This window comes from Diabrotica virgifera, chromosome 10 (genome assembly GCF_917563875.1).
Source record: "Diabrotica virgifera virgifera chromosome 10, PGI_DIABVI_V3a".
In the NCBI taxonomy this organism is placed as follows: domain Eukaryota; kingdom Metazoa; phylum Arthropoda; class Insecta; order Coleoptera; family Chrysomelidae; genus Diabrotica; species Diabrotica virgifera.
In genome coordinates this window covers 129,721,971-129,734,271 of record NC_065452.1, presented here as the reverse complement: position 1 = coordinate 129,734,271, position 12,301 = coordinate 129,721,971, and the positions used below count along the sequence as shown (strand labels likewise).

General features: G+C 32.1%; 1 protein-coding gene across 3 annotated transcripts in view; it reads right to left on the bottom strand.

Annotated features, from left to right (window-relative positions):
- Positions 1-12,069, bottom strand: part of LOC126893450 (leucine-rich repeats and immunoglobulin-like domains protein 2) — a 143,846-nt gene extending 131,777 nt beyond the window's left edge. The window contains exon 1 of one of the 3 annotated variants that reach the window (XM_050663657.1): positions 11,798-12,069. The gene's annotated coding sequence lies outside the window, so the exon portion shown is untranslated. Of the gene's footprint in view, positions 1-11,728 lie in introns of all 3 variants that reach the window. The other 2 variants (XM_050663656.1, XM_050663658.1) reach the window with 2 other exon arrangements.
- Positions 12,070-12,301: the final 232 nt, after the last annotated feature.

The window sequence follows — 12,301 nt, the reverse complement described above, 5'->3', positions numbered from 1 at the left end:
ATTAATTAGGTATAAGTAGTTCATTTTGTTTCCCTGTCAAAATATAAAAAAAGTTTGGTTTTTTTACTCATATTATATTAATTTCTAGTTAAGTTAGCTGTTGTTTTTATTATAAAAAGTTAATTAAATACATTGATTAATTAAGTATATTATAAAAAGTTAATTAATTATATACAAATACGTTAATTAAGTTTTGTAGTATATTTTAGTTTTTGATTTAGTAGATTTTAGCTAAACTTACAGTAGATTTTCTAAATAAAATGTGGCAACGCTGAATGGGGAGGTCCTCAGAAGAATGAAGAAGAACCGAGAGGTACTGACCACTGTCAAATCTAGAAAGTTACATAACTTCGGACACATTATGCGAAATGAATCCAGATATGCCCTCCTACAAGCCATCCTACAAGGAAAAATATTTGGGGTCCAGGAAAAAGAAGAACATCCTGGTTAAAGAACCTCAGAATTTGGTTTAACACAACATTTGTGCAGCTTTTCCGCGCTGCTGAATATAAGATAAAGATTGCCATGATAATCGCCAACTTTCGTCACGGATGGGCATATCAAGAAGAAGAAAAAAATACACACTTTGTATTTAATCGACAAATCTTCTTCTTCTTCTTCCTTCTTGTATGTAGGCTTTAAAACCTGTTTCTTCTTCAATATTAACCTCCTAAATTGTTTAAGTTATCGCACCATCTTTTTCTTGGTCTGCCAATACTTCTTCGTCCATTTGGTGACATATCTCGTGCTATTCGTACTATCCTATCCTCTTCCATTCTACTAATGTATTCGTTCCACTCCTGTTTCCGTTTTGTCACCCATCCATTTATGTCTTCTACATTGCATGATCTTCTTTATGTTTTCGCTTCTCTCCCTATCCAACAGACTTTTCGCTGATATTCGTCAGAGTATTTTCATCTCTGTTGTTTCTAGTAGTCGTCTCGTTTTAGATGTGTCAGGTGTCTTGTCTCCGCCATGTATGTCAATATAGGTCTAATTGCTGCTTTATAGATTCTTGCTTTTGTGTCTTGTCTTAGGTGTTTGTTCTTCCAGATTGTGTCATTAAGAGATCCCGTCGCTTTTCTTGCTTTTAAGCTTTGATGTCGTACTTCCTCTTCAACATCTCCGTAACTGGTTATATCTCTTCGCAGATATCTAAACCTTGCTTCCTGCTTTATTATTTTCCCATCAATTTCGATTTTACATCGTAGTGGGTATTTAGATGTTGCCATGCATTTGGTTTTTTCTGCTGATATTATCATATTGTATTTCTTGGCTGTTGTATTGAAGATGTGTGTTAATCTTTGGAGATCGTCTTCTGTCTCGGCGATTATTGCTGCATCGTCTGCATAACATAATATTTGGATTTTTTTGTTCCCCATTCTGTAACCATGACCTTTACGTACTGCTTCTATTATTTCGTCCATTATTATATTAAAGAGCAGTGGGCTTAATGAGTCACCTTGTCTGACTCCGCTTTGATGTATTATTATTTTTCTAATCGACAAATAATAATGTTAAATGTATCTTTTTCCACTGAAATATAATATAACAATATTGTCATGGAATGTAAATGACTGGAACTTTAGCTATTAGCAAAAAATTTTGTTATCAGAAATCTTAAGTAATTTGTAATATTTATTTATATTTCATCATAGAAAAAATTACCAACTCATTACTAATTAGCTAGTCAACCATCTGATGATATTAACATAATATTTATAAATGTGAAATAGATCTAAAGCTCCGATAAGACAACGAAATTTTTGTTAAGCTCTCAGACATACCTAACTTGTTTTTCTTAGATTTTATCATGAATTGCAGAGATCACCATTTCCTACCCTGTGGTTATTGTTATCACAGGCTTATTGATAATAATAAGTACGATAAGTACGGGAAATAGAATAAGTATAATTCTTCAAGACTAACTTTTGTTATTAAAGACATGAAAGAATTAATAGAACAATATTTAGATATAGAAATATTTCAAACAAAATAATCTTATCATTAATATGTTTTAGTAGATTCATCATCTTCATCATTTAGCCGTTATCCTCCATTGCTGAACATAGGCCTCCTCTAAGTTTCTCCACATCTCCCTGTCTTGAGCAGTTTCCTGTCCCTGTCGTCCAGTTCCCGGCAGTTCTCTTTTATAGCGTCACTCTAGCGCTTTGGTGGTCGACCTCAGTAGTGGAAGCACGCCAAATAGAATTATATTTTAGTGACGTCACGTTGCCTAGCAACCGTCGATTCTCCCATTATGAAATTATATTTTGTGACGTCAGCAAAATAGAATTCTATTTGGCGTGCTCTGGGCCCTGCTTCGTTTGTCTGCTATGGTAATATCTGCTTGTTTTAGTAGCCTACTTGTCGTTTATAAATAAAAAAAGAAGAAGAAATTTCCATTCGGAAAAAATGGAAGGAATAAAGTTGACATGTAAACCACTGAACCGATGATTGAAGGACGTGGAAGAGGATTTAAGAGTGATGTAGATCAGTCGATGAAAAGATGTAGCGAAAAGTAGAGGAATGTGGACATGAAATGTGGAAGAGGCCAAAACCGAGCACAGGTTGTAGAGTCGATAATGATGACCAAGGTGATAGAGACAGTTCCTTTTGTTTCCAGCCCGTTGTTTGTTAATTGGAAAAATGCATCCATTAAAAATATCGAAATAAACATAAAGAAACAAATATACAGAGAGGTTCTAAATTATGGAATAAATTCATTTTCTTTAAAATGGACGACTATAGAGAAAAATACCGAAACAAGTCGATTTTTGTTTTTAAATTACAACTTTTTGGCATATATTTCATACTAGTGACGTCATCTATCTGAGCCTGATGACGTAATCGATGATTTTTTTAAATGGGAATAGGGGGTCGTGTGGCACCTCATTTGAAAGTGCGTTCAATTCTCTATTCAGTAATATAAACATTAACATCATTATTTATACAGGGTGGCCAAAAAAATAATTTTTGAATTAAATTAATTGACGAAAAAAGAAGAATGTATGCAATTTATTTAACTCAAAGTACATTCTATCGCTGTCAGAAAATAGAAAAAATGTTTATTTGGCAAATAAACATTGCTTTTTGCTTAAATTAAATGTTCAAACTGTCAAGTGGTAGGTGGGAGGCTGTTTGTGATTTAATTTAAGCGAAAAGAAATGTTTATTTGTCAAATAATAGCTATTTGTATAACAAGGGAGGAAAATGCTACTTTTCCTCCCGAGAATGAACTTTACTGCCCGACTCGTAGCGGAGGGCAGTAATCATTCAAGGGAGGAAAAGACTCCCATGTTATACATATGGTTTTTCCACCTTCCTCAAATAACAAGTCATTTTTTCATTTTTACTTAATTTATTTATGTAACTAACCAACAAAATTTATTAGAACTAAAACTAACAAGTAGGTAAATATAACTGTCAACTGTCAAATATAAGTCAAATTATTAATGTAAATATTAGGTTTGTTCTAGCATCACTTTCAAACGGTTTGAAACCATCAGCGAATAGTGGACCAGCTCGAGTAGAGGGGATAACACTGGTGACTGTATTATGTTCTCTCACTGACCAACTGTTTGCTGACGGTTTCTGACTAGTTTGACTGTTTGCTAGAACAAACCTAATGTTAAATTAAAATAACAAGTTACTGTTTTTTACCATTCTGTAAAATACAGGATGTTTTATAAATAAACGTTAAAATGTATAGATACTTACGTAATAGAAAATAGATATTGTACAGGGCGTCAATAAGTTATATTTCATGAATGAAATACAATTACGTCACTTTTACTTTTCGTCCCTAGGGAGCAAAAATATTTTCCTCCCTAGGGAGGAAAAGTACAACTTTGCAAAAGTACAATCAGGTCCGGAAAAGTATACTTTCGGTAGAGGTAGGCGGAAAACATTTTTTTTGTGTTTGCTGACAGCACTATAATGTATTTTGAGTTAAATAAATTGCATACATTCTTCTTTTTGCGTCAATTAATTTAATTCACAAATTATTTTTTGGTCACCCTGTATAAATAATATTATTGTTTATATTACTGAATAGAGAATTGAAAACCCTTTCAAATGAGGTGCCACACAACCCCTATTTCCATTTAAAAAATCATGGCTTACGTCATCACGCTCAGATGGATGACGTTACTAGTATGAAATATATGCCAAAAAGTTGTAATTTAAAAACAAAAATCGACCTGTTTCGGGATTGTTCTCTATAGTCGTCTATTTTAGAGAAAATGAATTTATTCCATAATTTAGAACCTCTCTGTATGTACTTATAAGCACAGTCTATATATTTTGTAAAGATGATATAGTCCGTTCTTTAACGGTAAAATATTGCAAAACCTCTAAATTGACATGAAATTTGGCATACACATAGCTAACAAGTCAAAGAAAAAAAGTGATATTGTGCCGATATGTGCTTTTGCCCTGGGGGTGCTTTTCACCCCCTCATGGGGGTGAAAAAGTATTCGTCCAAAGTAAGTCAGGAAATGGATAAACTGACTAATTTTAAGTAACTTTCGTTCTATAGAGTTTTTGCACTAAGTCAATACTTTTCGAGTTATTTGCCAGTGAATATGTTCATTTTTTCAACAAAATAACCACGCTTTTAGACGGTTTTTCGCAAATACCTCAAACATTAAGTATTTTGTCGAAAAAACATTCTTAGCAAAAATATAGCCTGTAAAATTTTTTAAAAAAATGGTGTATATATCACGTCTCTATACCTAGTAGAAGCAGAGTTATAGCTAATGAAAAATAGGTTCATATTTGTCAAATTCCAAATGGAATATTTTAACGTGAAATAACCAAAAATGAAGCCCATTTCGGGAAAACTCATTACAACTTATTTAAAGTGTTTAAAAAAAGCTACATTTTTGTTTTATAAAAAAAATTTCTAGCATCAAAAGTAAACAAGTTACGCTCAAAATAAAGTTAGTTCCTTTTTGTTTTGGTAAAAAAATCTAGAAAATCACCCCCTAATTAGTATGAATGAACTTAATTGTTACCACTTCACAAGTTTCTTGACTTGTGCATGTATTGTTTATATGATCTGTAAGTTTCATCGGTTCAAAGTCCTTATTATTGAAAGGGCTGTAGTTAAAAGGGGTTGAACGAGTCACTGATCACGAATGTATGCAAATTTAGAAACATAAAATCTTAATCAATTTTTGTCTAACAGAAAAACAAAAAAATACATGATATTTAGAAAAGCAATGCTGACTTTCTTGTTTTTTGAGATTTTTGGTATCTCTAACAATTTTTAAGTTAGTTTGAAAAAAAGCATATTTTTCAAAATTAAAATTTTTAAAAATTTTACTTTGAAACCAATTTTTTTCAAAACTAAGCACTTTGTATCGATGAAACTTACAGATCATATAAGCACAACATAAGTAAAATAGTTTGTGGAGCGGTAACGATTAATTTCATTTAAGTTGCTAATTCAGGGGGGGTCTTCCCGATTTTTTTTTGCCAAAACCAAAGGACCAACTTTATTTTGAGCGTAACTTGCTTAAATTTAATGCTAGAAACTTTTTGTAAAAACAAAAATAAAACTTTTTTTACACACTTTAAAAAAGTTATAATGGGTTTTCCCCAAAAAATTCTTAATTTTTTGGATATTTCACGTCGAAATATTCTATTTGAAATTTGGTGAATATGAATCTATTTTTCATTGGCTATAATTCTGGTTCTACGAGATCCAGAGACCTAACGCGTACACCATTTTTTTTACTTTTTTATAGACTATATTTTTGCTAAGAAGGTTTTTTCGACAAAATACTTACTTTTTAAGGTTTATTTGCGAAAAATCGTCTAAAAATGTGGTTATTTTGTTGAAAAATGAACATATTCATGCGCAAATAACTCGAAAAGTGTTGACTTGGCGAAAAAGCTCTATAGAACAAAAGTTACCCAAAATTAGTCAGTTTACCTATTTCCGGACTTATTTTGGACATATATTTTTTCACCCCCAAGAGGGGGTGAACGTCACCCCCAGGGCAAAAGCAGACATCGGCACAATATCACTTTTTTTCTTTGACATGTAAGCTATACGTATGCAGAATTGCATGTCAATCCAAGCGGTTCTTTAAAATTTAGAGCAAAAACCGTGAAAGAATGTACTAATAAGCTTCTTACCATACCAACAAAAGATATTAACAAGCAAAGGGCCATTTTATTTTCTCCTTGAAGTGCCTGTATATATTAAAAAATAAAAATATATTTAAATATATTAAATCCATAAAAAATTGTCTAACTTTTTCTCATTTCTGCTACGGCATTTGTTGTTTTTGTATTTCCTGTCTTTATAAAATAATGTTACACGTTCTATTTCCTATTTGTCGTGAACTTCCCCTCTTCTTCTTCCTTCTGGTTTTTGGTTTTTACAACCATATTTTTCATTGGCCCTGTAGTTTTTGCCTTTAAACATGGTCGTATAAATAAAAAAAATGGAAGAAGGAATAGATGTCAGTTTGGGTTCAAAAACGGACTAGGAACTAGAAAGGCGTTCTTTGCTTTTAACGTGATAGCTCAAAGATGCTGGGAATTGAATGTAGATGTACATGTTTGTTACGTTGATTTTAAAAAAGCATTTGGCAAAGTAGACATGAAAAATTAGTGCAAACTCTAAAGACAAAAAACATAGACAAAGGGTCTTACGAATAATATCTAACAAACATTTACTGGAATTAAAGAGCACAAATTATAATAGATAACGAACTAAGTCCAGAAATTAAAATCAGGAGAGGATTTTAGGCAAGATATATTAACAATATAAGATATGCAGATGACACCGTGATTATGGCAAACTCCAATTACCGCTAAACAAAACAAACAGTTTCTGTGAAAAATATAGACTAAAAATGAATATAGAAAAGACCAAATACATGATAATAACAAAGAAAACAAATATACAAATAAACATACATTTGGGAAATGTACTGATATAAAGGGTTGATAAGTACAAATACCTAGGAACCTGGATTTCAGACCATAATGATCAAACAACAGAAATAAGGGCCAGGATAGAAATAGCAAGAAATGTGTTTGTAAAAATGAAAACAATTCTCTGCAACAAAGATACACCAGGGAAATAAGGCAAAAATATACCATGTTCGGGACACTTGAGCAGCCAGGTTGCAAATGGGTTTTTTGGGTACTATATACCTAATTCATTATAAATACAAAATTGCCCGTCACAGTTTGGACGAGAAATTGAGTTATTAACAAATAAGTGTCAAAAATGGCAGTTTTTTCATTTAAATAGCCACAGGTAAAAATAGGATAATTAAATATCTTATTTAAAGTATCCTTATTTTAGTAGATGAGCAAAGGTTTAAAATGGCAGTTTTTTAATTTTGGTCCGATCATTTGTTGCTTCGGAAATTTCAAAATAAAACTAAAATTTCGAAAATAAAAAATTTGCTATACCTTTTGCGAAAATGACCTTAATACTTTCAAATTGCATGAAAAGTTGAAGAAAACAGTCCATATAGGTAATGCACAAAAAATTTTAAGACGATTCGTCAGTTAGTTTAAATTTTATTCAATTTGTTTATCCCAAAGAGCTTTTTTTTGCAATGTTATTGTTCAGAAAATTATAATGATATAGCAATTCTATGGAAACGACATGAAAGAAAAATGGTTATATTTTCAAAGTATTTAAACAAAATCATTAAAAAGTTATTTTAATCATACCGAAAACAGTTTAATAAAGAAGATTCATTTTTGGCTTATAAACAATTTGAATAACTTTGTTAATATTGACTGTAGACTAAAACTACTTTGAGATTTGAAAAGCTGGTATTTTTACACGAATTTTCAACAAAAAACTTTTTGACTAGGTTAATTACGGTCAAAGTTATCCACTTTTTTATTTAATTCACAGCTACTTTGTTTATAAAAATGAATCAACCTAACTAGCACCATTTTGAAGTTAAAGGTATATAGTTTATGTGTACAAGTTTGAGTAAACTTTGATCTTCAACAGAGTGGTTAATAAAGCTTTAAAAATGACGTCCTAACGAAATCGAATCGTGGTCGGTGGAGGGGAAATATTAAAATCCGTGCACTCAAAAAATGAAATTGATTCTTCAAATATATGCTGCGATTAATATCTCCGGAGGTTGTTGATGGATTTTGATCATAATTTTTTTAATTTGCATGTACTCGTAGTCCTTTAGAGTACGTTATGTATACATACCCCTACCAAACATTACAAAATGTTAGGGGGAACCCCCCTTATCACTTGGGGATATGAAATATCGATTACGACCGATTCTAAGACCTACCGAATATACATATATAATTTCATAAAAATCGGTCAAGCAGTCTCGGAAGAGTATGGCAACTAACACTGCGACAGGAGAATTTTATAGATGTAAATATATAGATGGCTATTAAAAAATAGTGGTTGGAGATAGAAGAGTGAAAATTAAAGGTTGCATGTATTTTTTAATGCTACATAATACAAAATTAAGATAGAAAATTTTGTCCAAAAAAATAAAAAAAAATCTCAGGGGGGCAACCCCACTTACAACTTATGGGTATGAAAAATAGGTTAAAACCTATTCTCAGTCCTACAGGATATATGTGTAAAATTTCGTAAAAATCGGTCAAGCCGTTATGGAGGAGTATGGTAACTAGCACTGTTACAGGAGAATTGTATGTACACAGAAGTAACTGTGGATGAAATAATAAAAATGGCTAACTTTGACCGTAATTAACCTACGCAAAAAGTTTTTTTTGAAAATTCGTGTAAAAATACTAGCTTTTGAAATCCCAAAGTAGATTTACTCTACAGTCAAAATTAACCAAGCTATTCAAACTGTTTAGAAGCCAAAAATGACCCTACTTCAGTAAAATGTTTTCGGAATGATAAAAATGACTTTTTATTGATTTTTTTAAACATTTTGAAAATATAAGTATTCTTCTTTCAAGAGGTTTCCACAGAATTGCTGTATCGTTATTATTTTCTGAACATTACAAAGAAAAGCTCTTTGGTATAAACAAATTGAATAAAATTTAAACTAATCTAGAGGTTTACTAAAGAGAGGTTTACCATCCGTCTTGTTCTGTTGCATTATCTCTTCGATAGTTAGGTATGTTACTTCTTAGTTTCAACCTTAATACTACTTTTATGTACAATTGATACAGCTTCGATTGACATAGTACAGTGCAAAACAGGCAACTCTTGCCTAGGCATGGTCCTGAGTCAGTCGACACTAATAATATAGGATCTAAATGTAAAATGTTGTACACACATATTTTTAAATAAATTTGAAATTTGAAATTAATCGCCGAATAATCTTGAAATTGTTAGGGCATTATATGCACTGACTGAATCAACTTTTCGTGAATATCAAAGTCTTATGTTCATTTTCGCAAAAGTTATAGCAAATTTGTTATTTTCGAAAGTTTATTCTTTTTTTGCAATTAGCGAAGCAACAAATGATGGAACCAAAATTCAAAAACTCAAACTCAAAAACAAAAGAAGAATACTCTAAATAAGATATTTAATAACCCTATTGTTACCTGTAGCGATTTAAACGAAAAAACTGCCATGTTTGACCCTTAATTGTTAATAACTAAAATTCTCGTCCGAACTGTGACGGGCATTTTTGTATTTATAATGTATTAGGTATATAGTATGAAAAAACGAAAAGCTATGTAAGGACAAGAAATGAAAAATCAAAAGTATTCGACAGCAACATTGGATTAAAACAGGGTTGTGTCCTGAGTCCACTACCCTTTAACCTAGTACTAGATGACGTAATAAAAAACTGCAAACACAAATGGAGAAAATATAATGTAGGATATTGGAAGTTGAGAATGATACAAATGACAGAACTATGCTACGCAGACGACCTGGTGATCATTGGGGAGTCAGAAAAACAATTACAAGAAAATATAAACATATTGTATGAAGAGCTAAAAATCAGAAACATGAAAATAAACAAAGAAAAATCAAAAACAATGATAATTGGAAGACAAAACGGAAAACACAAAATAGAAGTAGATGGCAAGCAACTTGAACAGGTAGACAGATATAAGTATTTGGGGGTAATCATAAGCCGGAATGGAAAATTAGAAGATGAGATAAATGAAAGAATTGGAAAGACTGGTAAGCTGTACAATAGTATTAAGAGTAACTTTTTAAAAAAGAAAGAAATACCTAAGAATATAAAAATCGAAATAGTAAAAAAGATTGTGAAACCCACTCTAACCTATGCCTGTGAATCTTGGGCATTAACAAAAAGGCAAAAGAATAGACTAATAAGCACAGAAATGAGATTTTTGAGAACAATAGAGGGAAAAACAAGGAAAGATAAAATTAGAAATCAAACCTTTAGACAAAATCTGAAAATACACCCAGTTACAACAACAATCGAACAAGGACAACTTAGATGGCTCGGACATGTACTGAGAAGAGGAGAAGAAAAAATAGTAAGACAGATATATGAAGCGAGAGATATGGGAAGAAAGAAGAGAGGACGACCAAGAAAGACGTGGACAGAAAAAGTGAGGAAAGCGGCCGACAAAAGAGGAACAAAATGGGAGGAAACAAAAGCATTGGCCATGGACAGAAGGAAATGGAAGGAAATGTGGAAGAAAACGACGGAGAACCTAACTCCGTAACAACTCACACCGAAAGGTAGACGAGTTCTGGATTAAGTAAGTAAGTAAGTAAGGTCTATAGTACCCAAAAAACCCATTTGCAACCTGGCTGCTCAAGTGTCCCGACAAACGCCTTATTTCTCTGGACTAAGACCTTAGATTAGAACTGAGAGTAAGAGCTCTGAGATGGTACGTGTTTTCGATACTGCAAATATAGACTTGAAAGCGGGACATTGAAGCAAGAACACATACATAAGCTACAGTTCTTTGAAATGTGGTGTTACAGGAGGATGCTTAGAATAGCATATACACAGAAGAAAACTAACACGGAAGTTTGCTAGACATGGCCAAAGAAAACGACATAATAAACACATTAATAATAAGAAAGTTACAATTACTGGGACACGTAATGAGGGTACAGTGATATGAACTGCTAAGACTGATAATTCAAGGAAAGATAAGAGGAGGAGGAGGGAGTATAGGAAGAAGGTGAGTGTCCTGGTTAAAAAATTTGGTTTAAATAAAGTCCTATAGAACTCTTCAGAGCAGCGGTAGATCGAGTAAAGATAGTGATGATGATATCCAACCTCCGATTGGGAGACGGCACTTAAAGAAGAAGAAGTAAAGCTGTAGGAACATTAAACAAAATGATGAAATGTAAGTTAATATCCAGGAATACAAAAATAATGATTTAAAAATGATCAGGAGTGCAACCTAGTGCACACCTGAAGCTTAGGTGTTTAGTCAGAAAAATACACAGAAATTGGAATGATTGGAAAGAAAGATATTACACAAGAGCAAAAGACAATGAAGGAATATGGAAAAGAAGAACAAATAAGGAAGTAATGGACCTCTACAATAAACCAAGGGTAATACAAAAAGTAAAAACACAAAGAACATGTTGGATAGGACATGTTGATAGGATGTCCACAAAGAGACACTCAAAAAAAGTAATAACAGAAGGAGCGGGCGGAACACACAGAAGAGGAAGCCCAAAAAGGAATATTTCGTCAGTATTTTTATGAATTTCAGATTTCTTAAATATTCTTTATAAAAACGTCGGTGGCAAAAAATTTGTTGAATAAAAAATGATTTTACTTACCATGTTATTTCACGATAAAATGAGGAAAAAAACAAAAAATCACACTGTCAAATCCAATTACACACTCACCGTCACAGCACTCCAGAGTCTAGTACTAATAAAAATTAACTAGCTAAATTGCAGAATGACTCTTAACTGATCCATCATATACGGAGATAAACAATGCTGTAGAGATATGCACCGCCTTCCAAAACATCCGCGCGTAGAACTCTGTTCATTTTGAAACAATTTTTTCAAAAGTTTTATTTAAGAGTCATAGGTTAATAACTGTTAGTAATGGTTCTCCTTATTTACTAATTAAAGATACTTCTTTGTCTCGTTATCACTACTTATCACTTATAAATATAAATGTTATTTTATACAGCTTGATATTGTGTGTTTTTATCTTAATAGGATAATTATATAGGGTTACTTCGCTCATATACAGGGCGTTGACAAGCGACACTGATCTATACTATAGAGCAGGGATGGGCAAACTTTTTCTAGAAAGGGCCACAAAATGTTTTTCGTCTATTGCCGAGGGCCGCAATATTTGTTACCTAAAAATGTTCGAATTTTGAACTTTTTACTAAT